Genomic DNA, 11,974 nt, shown 5'->3' with positions numbered 1-11,974 from the left:
AGGAGGGGTGTGGCGTACCGCAAAACGGACGAAACGGACTTGTGTTGGAGCGCTACGGTCGAAACGGGGGTCCTGTTCATCGGGAGGGGTGTGGCGTACCGCAAAATGGGACTCCATGGGATACTATTCATCTCCACCGTCGACCTCCTCCAGCCTCCACGGGCTACCGTCGACCTCCTCCAGCCTCCACGGGCTCCTGTTCATCCAGCCTCCACCGTGCGCTACTCCACCGGCTACTGTTCAACCACCCCTCCACCATCTACTTTTCATCCAGCCCTCCACACCACGGGGTCCTGTTCAACCACCCCTCCACGGGCACCCCTCCACCGTCTACTGTTCATCCAGCCCTCCACCACACCACGGGGTCCTGTTCATCCAGAGGCAACGCCACCGCTCACTGTTCATCCAAACCCCCCCGCAACGCTCACTGTTCATCCCAGAGGCAGCATCGATCGACTTCAGTTAGCAGCAGTAGCGAAGGAATCGCTCGATCGGGTTCAGTTAACAACCATCGATCGATCGCTCAGGTTCATCAACGCGTAGCCTGCAGTGCAATCGCTCGGGTTTAGTTAGAGCCCAACGCCTTGCTCGGGTTCAGTTAGAACCAATGCCTCGCACACACGCGCGTACGTGTACAAGAGAAACACGCATCGCTCGGCCCCTGACCTCCCACCGTAACCGGCAACTCCCCGAAATTTTCCTCGCCCTCGCTTCTACCATGGTTTTTCCCGTCATGGACGGCCCAAAGAATGTCATGCAGCTGCATCTCCGGCTTGCCCAGGACGAAAAGCCCATTTTCTGTCATGATTTTTTGTCATAGAAGTAGGAGCCCACCACATCTATGATGATACCGGGTTTTGTCACAATTATCTTCATAGAAGTGTCATATGTATGACAGAAAAAAATTTCGTTCGGCCCAAAATGTCACGGATGTGTCTTTTTTCTGTAGTGCAAGGACACGCGTTCCGTGATTAGGGATGCGCGGGAGGAGCTTCGACAGGCCGGAGTAATCGCGGCTGGAAACCCTTATTTGTTGCGGATGAAGTTTTTAGATCCGAAGTACGCTCCTCTGGATTGACGCTGGAGTCCTGCAGACGCCTATGCGGATTTGGCGAAGAGTACGGTTGATGCGGCCATGTTTTTCGAGGATAAAAAAGATAATGAAGTGGAAAAGCTGTTCTGGTCGCAATTCAGTGCTCCAACGCGCGCATTGCCGTTGAGTGAGAGGATGGCTGCTGTGGCCGAGCTCCATAGGCTATCCGGTCTTGCAATGCGGTCTGTAATACACCGTCTATGGCCGAAGGGGCCTAAGCCGGACAGTTATTTTGGTTTAGTGCAACAATTCCTTGGTGCCGTATCACGGATCGATGCCATGAAGAGGTCGGCGTGTATAGAGGGTGCACGGATGGCTCTTGCCCGTGTTAAAGCATATTGGACAGATATGGAGGCCACCATCATTGCGACCCAGAATCCGGCCGGTAGCCAGGATCTGGCCGAGCATATCTTGGAGCAGGTAGCAGAAGGTTCTCGCTTAATAGAGGCTCAGTGCTCTAAGAATGTCATGTTCGAGTGACCAATCGTTTCATTGTAAAAACAATGTTATTTTAATTATGAAGGCTATGTTTATACTTTTCGCCCGAAAGTGTTATTGTGCCTCCTGTGCGGCCGTTTTATGTATATATATGCAATTTTGAAAGTTAGCAGTCGTTGGCTTTAGCCCCACACATATAATGCGGGGGTGTTCGTGAAAATATGCGTAATCACACTTGATCCAACATCTTGGTCCATTAAGGAGGTGATCGCACATCAAACTAGGCAACCAGACTATATAGCTCTAACACTTTCACTTAGCCATAGGAGTTTGACGGTGGGGCTACTATATAGCCCCTGGTACTTTTGCGTGCATCCGAATACGGGCACGTGTGTACATGACCGAGAAACGGTCCTTCGTTAATGTGGAGGAATCCTAAAGATTCCGATAAGTCTTCGAGTGGTTGAACAGTCTCTCGCTATATCATGATAGTCAGTTTTCTGCTTTCTTTACTGAGGTGCTCATCCAGAATAACCAGGGCACAATCGCAGTAGTTCTCCTTTGGCCGCCTTAGCCGATAAGAACGGAACGTAAGGTGGCAAACCCAGGAGCCGGGCAAACCCAACATTTGACCAAAGACATGATTCGGAGCTGATGCATATAAGGTCAAACTCGCGACGCCGAACACTCCCGAAGGTATTCGGACTTTATAACATATATTGGGCTAAGTAACGCCCTTTACTATGAAACCTGTATTTCCAGGTACGTGCATTATTCTGCTCTGGCGAAATGCCAATGACGGTAGTATCCTCTGTGGGTGTAGTACCCATGGGATGTGTAAGCAACAAGAGACAATAAAAAAGGTTTACACAAGGGCTTAATCTAAAGAGAAACCTTTGAGCGGGGCCCCGCTGCACGTCTGCGCCTTTGTCTCCGTTGTTCCGTATCCCGGGAGGGTGTCGCACAAATGGTGTCTGTGAAAAGGAAAACTTATGTGGAAGAGTATGACATAATTGTGCGAAGAGTTGGCTATCACCGATGGATAGTAAAAGTGTAAGACGTTGGCCTGTTAATAAGGTCAAACCAATAGTTGGGCTTTATTAACTATCTATAGCCCCTGGTGTCCTCTATTGGATTACATGTGTGGCGCCCAGATCAAGTTTATCTGGGATGCCAGACTCGTCTAACCGTGTCCGTGGTCTTAACGACCAATCATGCTTTCTAGTATTAGAGGCCGCTTAGAGTCCGGCTGCTAGAGCCATCTCGTACTCTTCCGCGCATAAGGAATGCTCTGTATTTCCGTTGACGGTGATGACGCCACGTGGAACGGGCATCTTGAGTTTAAGGTAGGCATAGTGCGGTATTGCGTTGAAGCGGGCGAAGGTCGTTCTCCCGAGCAATGCATGATAACCACTTTGGAGGGGGGCGATGGTGAAGAGTAGTTCTTCGCTTCTGAAGTTGCCTGGGGAACCGAATGTCACCTCTAGTACGAGGGAGCCCCTGCAGCGGGCTTCGACGCCTGGTATCACCCCTTCAAAGGTGGTGCTACTTTGGCTGATTCTGGATGGGTCTATCCCCATCCTGCGGACAGTGTCCTGGTATATTAGATTAAGACTACTGCGCCGTCCATGAGGACCCTAGTGAGATGGTATCCGTCGATTATTGGGTCGAGCACCAAGGCAGCTGATCCTCCGTGCTGCATACTAGTCGGGTAGTCCCTGTGATCGAAGATGATCGGGCAGGCCGACCATTGGTTAAGTTTGGGGGCAACGGGCTCTATAGCGTACGCATCTCTAAGAACGCGTTCGTGCCTTCTTGTGAGTATATGAGTCGTGTGGATCATGTTTACTGTTTTTAGCTCTGGTGGGAATTTTTTTGTCCCCCGGTGTTCGGCTGGCGAGGCTCATCCTCATCTTCACTTGGTGTTTCCCATCCCTTGTGTTTGGCATTTAATTTGTCGGCCTTCTTAAAGACCTAGCATTCTCTATGAGTGTGGTTCACAGGTTTTTTGGGGGTGCCATGAATTTGGCACAGTCTATCTAGGACTTTGTTCAGGACGGATGGTCCCTCTTTGCTGCCTTTATATGGCTTCTTTTGTTGACAGGGTCGAGAGCCCTTGAATCCAGCGTTGACCATTGTGTTGTCCGGACTTTCTTCCTTGTTTCGACATTTGTTTTTATTGCGCCGTGGCTTCCCATTGCCATCCCTGATTTCGGATGTACTTGGGTCGCTGGTGCCTCTACGGGCCAACCAGCTGTCTTCACCCGCGCAAAAGCGGGTCATAAGGCTTGTTAGGGCTGCCACTGTCCTCGGCTTTTCTTGGCTGAGGTGTCTGGCGAGCCACTCGTCCCAGATACTGTGCTTGAAGGCCACTAGGGCTTCGGCATCCGGACAGTCGACAATTTGATTTTTCTTAGTGAGGAATCTGTTCCGAAGCTTGCGGGCGAACTCTCCGGGCTATTGAATTATGTGACTTAAATCGCCCGCATCCGGAGGTCGGACATAGGTCCCTTGAAAATTGGCCCTGAAAGCATCCTCGAATTCCTCCCAACTCCTGATTGAATTTTCAGGGAGGCTTTTCAACCAGTGCCGAGCTGGTCCCTTGAACTTAAGGGGGAGGTATTTGATGGCGTGGAGGTCGTCCCCACACGCCATGTGGATATGCAGGATAAAATCCTCAATCCAGACCCCGGGGTTTGTCGTTTCGTCATATGCCTCTATGTTCACAGGTTTAAAACCCTGTGCAAATTCATGGTCTAGTACCTCTTCGGTGAAGCACAGAGGGTGAGCAGCCCCTCTGTATCTGGACGTGTTGTGGCATGTCGTCGGCTGTTGTTGTGTCCGGTGCTGATTCCGAACTGGTACCCGATCGGTCTGATCATTTTGGTGACCATAGTCCTATGTCGGGGCGTGTTCTCTAGATCCATAGATGGACCTGGTCGCGCCGGCCTTTTTATCCAGGAGCTCACGTAAATTGTGTGCGGCGTCAGTAGCTGCTCAATTGCGGTTTCAAAGTGGTTGGTTCGGCCTACTGGCCGTATTGTTCTTCGGTGGAACGGCCTCGTCGTTGAATTCTGGTAGCAGCTTGCGCTTTGGATAGCTCTTTATTTGGCGATCGTCGTCGTACTTTTCTTCAGTGTCTAGTACTTTATTCCATCTGCGATTGAGCGTTTCCTGTGCGGCTTTAAGCTTTTGCTTCTACTTTTTTAGACTTCTCGCAGTGGCCATAAGCCTTCTATGGAGGCTATCTCGTTCCAAGCGTGTTTCCGGGATGATGAATGCGTCGTCGTCCGGACTGTGCTCCTGTCCCGGGGCAGTTTGATGAGCTCGTCCCTCAGGATCACTTTGATCGGGCGTTTGTTCCGGGCCGTGTTCGGCGTGACCTGGCGCATCCTGCTCCATCGCTGGGTGCATATGGTTGTTTTTGCCTTCGAAGTTGACTGGGGTGTCGATCTTTCTAGCATTATTATCGCTATTTTTACTGTGACTGGACTTAGAACGGCGTCTGCGCCGTCGTTTTGGCTTTTGTCCGGGGGTTTTATCCTCCATTCTGTCGCCATTGTCCTTAGGCGTATCCACCATGTATATATCGTATGATGAGTTGGCAGTCTAGCGCCCCGTGGGTGGTGGTTCTGAATCGTCTCTTGCGCCGACGTCCATACCATCGGTGTCATCAGAGTCGAAGTCAAGCATGTCTGTTACGTCGTCGACAGTGGCTATGAAGTGGGTGGTGGGTGGGCAACAAATTTCTTCGTCGCCTTCTTCCCCCTTGAGCCGGGCATAGTTCAGCCAAGAGTCTCCTGACTAGGAGAGAGATTTTAACGAGTTCAGCATGTCGCCAAAGGGCGAGTGCTGGAAGATATCCACAGCGGCAAATTCCATTACTGGAGCCCAGCCAGAATTGACGGGCCCGGGGGTGCGCGGTCTGGGACCTACAACCGGACACAAGTCCAGGGGTCCGGAGACACATGTTTCCTTGGGGATGAAGTCTGTGTTCGGCTCTACCGCCGGTGAGTGTGCGGCCTCCGGGGCGGGGCCCATCCACCCGTCCTCGGACGGCGCAATCTGCCCCGGATTTAGGTTCGGGGCTTCTGTAGGCGCGATATCCTGAGTATTGTCCGACAGCAGGTCTAAGCCGTGCTCGTTGTGACTGTTCGGCGCTCCTGGCGTAGGCCTGAATCCGCCGAAGATCAAGTCTCCGTGGACATCGGCCGTGTAGTTCAGGTTCCCAAACCTGACCTGATGGTCAGGGGCGTAGTTGTCGATCTGCTCCAGATGGCCAAGCGAATTGGCCCGTAGTACGAAGCTGCCGAACACGAATATCTGTCCAGGGAGAAAAGTCTCACCCTGGACCGCATTGTTGTTGATGATTGAAGGAGCCATCGAGCCTTGCAGCGACGACACAGAGGAACTCTCAATGAAAGAACCAATGTCGGTGTCAAAACTGGCGGATCTGGGGTAGGGGGTGCCGATCTGTGCGTCTAAGGCTAATGGTAACAGGAGGCAAGGTACACAATGTTTCACCCAGGTTCGGGCCCTCTCGATGGAGGTAAAACCCTACTTCCTGCTTGATTGATCTTGATGATATGAGTATTACAAGAGTTGATCTACCACGAGATCATAGAGGCTAAACCCTAGGAGCTAGCCTATGATGATTATGATTGTTATGATCATCCCTATACGGACCAAACCCTCCGGTTTATATAGACACCGGAGGGGGCTAGGGTTTACACAGAGTCAGTTACAAAGAAGGAAATCTAATATCCGGATTGCCAAGCTTGTCTTCCACGCAAAGGAGAGTCCCATCCGGACACAGGACGAAGTCTTGAGTCTTGTATCTTCACGGTCCAACAGTCCGGCCAAAGTATAGAGTCCGGCTGTCCGGATACCCCCTAATCCTGGACTCCCTCACTACTATTGCTGCATCACCCTTTCCTCTTCAAGGAAAACCAACACAAGCTCAAGATGTAGCAATGCCGGGCCGTGCGGACAGTGATGTGGGCGACCCCAAGCTTGGGGCGGCCGCCATGGAGGAAGGCGGTGAGGAGGTGATCACCGGAGGAGGCGGATCCTCGGGTGGCGGTGGAGGAGGAGTCAGCGACGTCCGGTCTTGGCCAGACGATGACGAGGACATCGAGGAGCAGTGCTGACCTGGCGGGGGCGCGGGGACAGGAGCTGGCCCTTCTATGCCGCTGCTGGCTGCTTCAACCGGTGGACAGAAGTGCTGCCTGGCCAGGAGGTTTGGCAGTAACCCAGCCAAGAAGGCTAAGCAGGCGGTGTCGTGGTTCTAAGTCTGACAGTAGAGTGGGGGTTAGGTATGGAGAGGCAAGGTCCTAGCTATGGAGAGGTTGTAAACACAAGAGATGTACGAGTTCAGGCCCTTCTCGGAGGAAGTAAAAGCCCTACGTCTCGGAGCCCGGAGGCGGTCGAGTGGATTATGTGTATACGAATTACAGGATGCCGAACCCTTCTGCCTGTGGAGGGGGGTGGCTTATATAGAGTGCGCCAGGACCCAAGCCAGCCCACGTAATGGAGGGTTTAAGGTGTATTTAGTCCGGGGCGTTACTGGTAACGTCCCACATAAAGTGTCTTAACTATCATAAAGTCTACTTAACTACATGCCGTTGCAGTGCAGAGTGCCTTTTGTCCTCCTGGTAGTCGAGTGAGTCTTCGTGGTCGAGTCCTTCAAGTCAGTCGAGTGAACCCCTCGTTGGTCGACTGGAAGGTGACCTCTTCTAAGGGTGTCCTTGGGTAGGGTACTTAGATCAGGTATGTGACCCTACCCTAGGTACATGACTCCATCATTAGCCCCCGAATGGATTGAGGCTTTGAGTGACGGAGGAGTTGATGCTGTTTCCGATTAACCTTTGCACACTGGTCGTGCGTTGTTCTGAACCAGAGAATCTCTTCGTTGATAGTGAGCAACTTGTCTTCAGTCGACTCGATCCATTCTTTTCTTTCGTCGAGTGATCTTTCGGTCTTCGTCGATTTCCGAGCGACGGATCGCAGGAAATCCGGCGCCTGACAGACTGATCTGCCATTCGCGGATTCCGCGGGATGCGAAATTTGGGGAAACGCACGAAGCGGAGCGGACCGCGGCGTTCGGATGGGACGGGACATAGATGCCTCGATCCCCGCGCCGCTTTCTTCGCCACGTATCCCGCTCGCGTAACAGTTCCAGGATATGATTAGATCTGCCGGGTCCACCTGTCATCCACTCGGAAGGGATCTTATAAATGCGCCCGGCGAGGGTTTTTTGAACAGTGCCCCAGCATTCCCTCTCTCTGCCTCCTTCGTCTCCGCCCAACGCGCTCGCTCTCGCCTCCGCACCACTTCTCCTCACGCGCCCCGCCGGAAGCCATGGTCAAGGAGAAGACAGCGGCGCTGGAGTGCGCGAAGAAGGCGTCGGCGACGGAGAAGGCGAAGGGGAGATCCACCAGCCACGGTGGGTCTTCGTCCAGATCCCGCCTGCCGAAAGGATGGGTCCAGGGAGATTGGATCCAGTCGACCATCACGGAGAATGATCTCCTCGACATGGCCAACGAGGGCCTGATCCCCCATGGAGCTGCGAGGCTTCCGGGGAAAGAGTGGCAGCCCCAACCGGAAGATGGTGAGTGCGTGCTTCTGGCTACCCATGTAGACCGCAGATTCTCTTTGCCGCCGAGCGTTTTCTTCCATGGTTTCTTGAACTTTTTTGGAGCGCAACTCCACCACTTCACCCCGAATTCTATCGCCTATCTTGCCGCGTTTGTGTCCATGTGCGAGAGTTTTCTGGGATGTCGACCGCACTGGGGCTTGTTCAAGCACATATTCACATGTCGCTCTCAAACTGTGAAGAAGGCGAGTCCAGGCGACGAAAGAACCCGAGTGGTCCAAATGTGTGGAGGTCTGGGGATCCAGGTGAGAAACAAGAGCACCTTCCCAGCCATGACATTTCCCGAGTCAGTCAGAGGCTGGCAGTCGACCTGGTTCTACTCCCAGGATGAGTCGACACCGGGGCAGTCGAGTGGGCTCCCTCCATTTACCATGGACCGAGTGAACAAGCCCTCCTCCCTGAAGCTGATTCCGGAGGAGAAAGCTGACATGAAGATGTTGATGGAGCGCGTAGTTCAGTTGGTTCGGGAGGGAGTGACGGGCATGGATCTCCTGGAAGTTTTCCTTAGGCGCCGAATCCAGCCTCTTCAGTTCCAGAGCCACTGCATGTGGTTGTACTGCAGGACTGAGGATGTGACTCGGGTCAATCCAGAAGCAGTCGACGATGCCACTCTGGAAAGGTGGATGGCCGCTGTTACTGGGAACAAGGACAACCCTCGCGGGGCCAGAAGGATTCCTCCACTCGACTGCCACAGTGATCCAAACAAGGCATGTCTGCCCCACTTCCCGTTGTATTCTCATCATATTTTATTTCTGCTTTCTCTGCTGATCGGTCGACTGATCTTTGTCTTGTTGTCTCTCAGGCCCTCACTGAACTGTACTCGATGCCCAACGGAGCGCAGGCTCCGACTGAGGAGGGAGAAGCGAGCGGGGGCGAGAGCCAGGAGGAGGAGTGGGACTCGGACGCCGCCGAGGCCGATGATGATGACGATGACGATGATGATGATGACGATGAGGACGGGGAAGAGGAGGAGGAGGAGGAGGTCGCACCACCGCGCTTGGAAAGGCGGTCGAAACTTGTCCATGACCCTGCGACTGAACGCGGCGAGGGGGTCGCGACTGTTACTCAGTCGACCAAGCGCCCCCGGACCACCTCTCCGGCGCCGACTGAAAAGGCGCCGAAGCAGCCCAGGGCGGCCCCGTCGAAGCCGACCAAGCACCTGCCGAAGATGAAGGTGTCCATCCCCACCATATCAGGGTAATCATATTGCTTATGTCTTCTTGTTTTGTGTGAACTTTATCTCTGGTTGGCGCTGGAGTTAGTCGACTGACTCTTTGGAGTTGCAGTGCTGCTACTTCTGAGACCTCAGCCCGGGCTGACGATCATGAGATGGAGGACGCAGCAACCTCAAAACCTGGTATTATACTCTTAACACCGTTTCTAGTCGACTGACTCATGATCTCTAATTCTGATTCTTTTCTGTAGCTCCATCCAATGTTGTTATCACTCTCCCTGATGATGATGAAGACGAGGAACCACTAAAGCACAGAATGAGAAGGAAAGCGTCTGCCAGCAGGGCGCCCCAGGATGTGACGGTGCCTGAGACTCTGGTCGCGGAGGAGAACACCACTCGACACACTGTGTCCTTCGCAGATCCGCTGACGAGTGCTCCGCAGCCCTCCCTCTTCACGACGCACCACGTCCCAGAGGACCAAGCTGGCGCTGCAAAGGAGGCGATACGCCAGGCAGGGATCATGATGGAGCAGTTGAAGACCATCCGGGATGCGAGCCAGGCAGCTTACGACGCTAGTTCCGCCCTTCAAAGGAATGTTCAGGTCAGTCGACCACCACTTGTTCTGTCAGGATATGCTATCTAAAAACTTTTCTTTCCAGAATTTATAGTAGTCACCCACTGGGTGTGTCGATTTAAACTCCGTGTTAGCGGGGGCACGCTGAGTGCACCCGCTGGGTGTAGTCCCCAAGGCTAAGGTCGACTGCGGGCAGTCAGCCTTAGGCTTTATAATTTCAGTCTCTCCGCCATTCGACTACGGCGAATGGATTTCGCAAACCGGTGGGGGCACGCTGAGTGCACCCACTGGGTGTAGTCCCCGAGACTGTGGTCGACTGCTGGCAGTCGGTTACAGTCTTAAAGAATACATCTTGTTTTTTTTGAGGTCGACTAGTCGACTCTGTCTTCAAATAGGATTAGGGGGGGCACTCTGAGTGCACCCACTGGGTGTAGTCCCCAAGGCTAAGGTCGACTGCGGGCAGTCGGCCTTAGGCTTTATAATTTCAGTCTTTCCGTCATTCGACTAAGGCGAATGGGTTTCGCAAACCGGTCGACTGGTCGACTCTGTCTTCGACTGGTCGATTAGTGGGGGCACGCTGAGTGCACCCACTTGGTGTAGTTCCCGAGACTACGGTCGAATGCTCGTATTCGGCTGTAGTCTTAGAAACGCGTGATTTTTCCTTTTTCACTCGGAAGTGAATTATATTTGACATTTTAGTCGATTGGTTCTTCGCAGAACTCCTGTGATCTTGTGGCTCGCTACTCTGAGCTGGAAAACAAGCACATTCAGCTCGAGCTGAATTTGAAGCTGGTTCAGGAGAATCTGACGAAGGAAAAGGAGGAGACTGAAGGTATGTTTGGTGAGACCTTGACGACTGCTTTTTCCCTTTATTTGTTTCAAAATCTGATCTTGCTATAACTTGCAGGTAAGGTGAGGGAGGCCGAACGGAAGAAGGACCCTGAACTAGCTGAGAAGGTCAAGCTTGTTGACGAGAAGTTAGCTTCAATCGCCAAGCTTGAGCAAGAAAATGCCAATCTGAAAGCTGCTCTTGGGAAGAAAAAAGATCTGGAGGCCTTCCTGAATGGTCTTGCCAAGAAGCTGTTTCTTATGCTTGAAGGTAAATCTCTATGCTTGGCGATCATTTCCAACCGTGGTTTTTCCATTCGACCATTGCCTTGACTCGGTGATCGTCCTTGCAGAATTTTGTCAAAACTTTGAAGAAGAAACTAGCCGGCTGGAACCAAACCTTGACCCCGTCAATTCTCCGATGGACGACGAAGCTGCCATGAATGTTTTCTGACTGGAGTCCCGTGTTGCAGCTGTCGTGGACTATCTTGCAAGGCTGAAGGTCGCCACATCTCGCATCGACTCGATGCTTTGGCCCGGGGAGACTCTTCAGAATGACCTCGAGTCGCTGATGGCTCGCTTGAACACGATCCCTGGTCGAGTGCAGGAGTGGACAAAATCCTCGGCTCGGTGCGGTGCAGATGTTGCTCTGTGTCTGGCCCGAGTTCACTGCAAAGATGCGCGAGAAGACAAGCTGGCGGCCCTCCGGGTGGCCAACACCAAGAAACACGACTTCAGGTCCTTTATGGAAACTTTCCTTGCGGCTGCCACTCGGATCGCAGATGGGATTGATCTTGATGAGTTTGTTGCGCCTTCCAGCCCTCCACAGGAGGGGTAAAAAACTTCTTCTAAGCTCGACGCTTTAAATTTGCCTCGGTATGCCGAGTGGAATTGTAACCGATAAACCTTAACGGGCTTAGCGCCTGAGCACTTCCGGTTCCTTTAGGTATCGATCCGAACTTGAATTTGTCGTTTGAATATGATTGCTCTTGGCTCGAAATGTCTTTTGCAGGTTCAAAGCAGGGCGCTTACTGCAATCGACTTATTCCTTAATCCACTTAGGTGAGCGCTGGGCTGCAGCTAAGCCCCCGAGTGAGAGGTTTGTTCTTCACTCGGTAGGGTTTTTATATCTTAGGCGAGCACTGGGCTGCAGCTAAGCCCCCGAGTGAGAGGTTTGCTCTTCACTCGGTAGGATTTTTATACCTTAGGCGA

Source organism: Triticum dicoccoides, chromosome 7A, assembly GCF_002162155.2.
Source record: "Triticum dicoccoides isolate Atlit2015 ecotype Zavitan chromosome 7A, WEW_v2.0, whole genome shotgun sequence".
NCBI lineage: Eukaryota > Viridiplantae > Streptophyta > Magnoliopsida > Poales > Poaceae > Triticum > Triticum dicoccoides.
The sequence above is the reverse complement of the archived record's forward strand: the minus strand, read 5'-3'. Positions refer to the sequence as shown.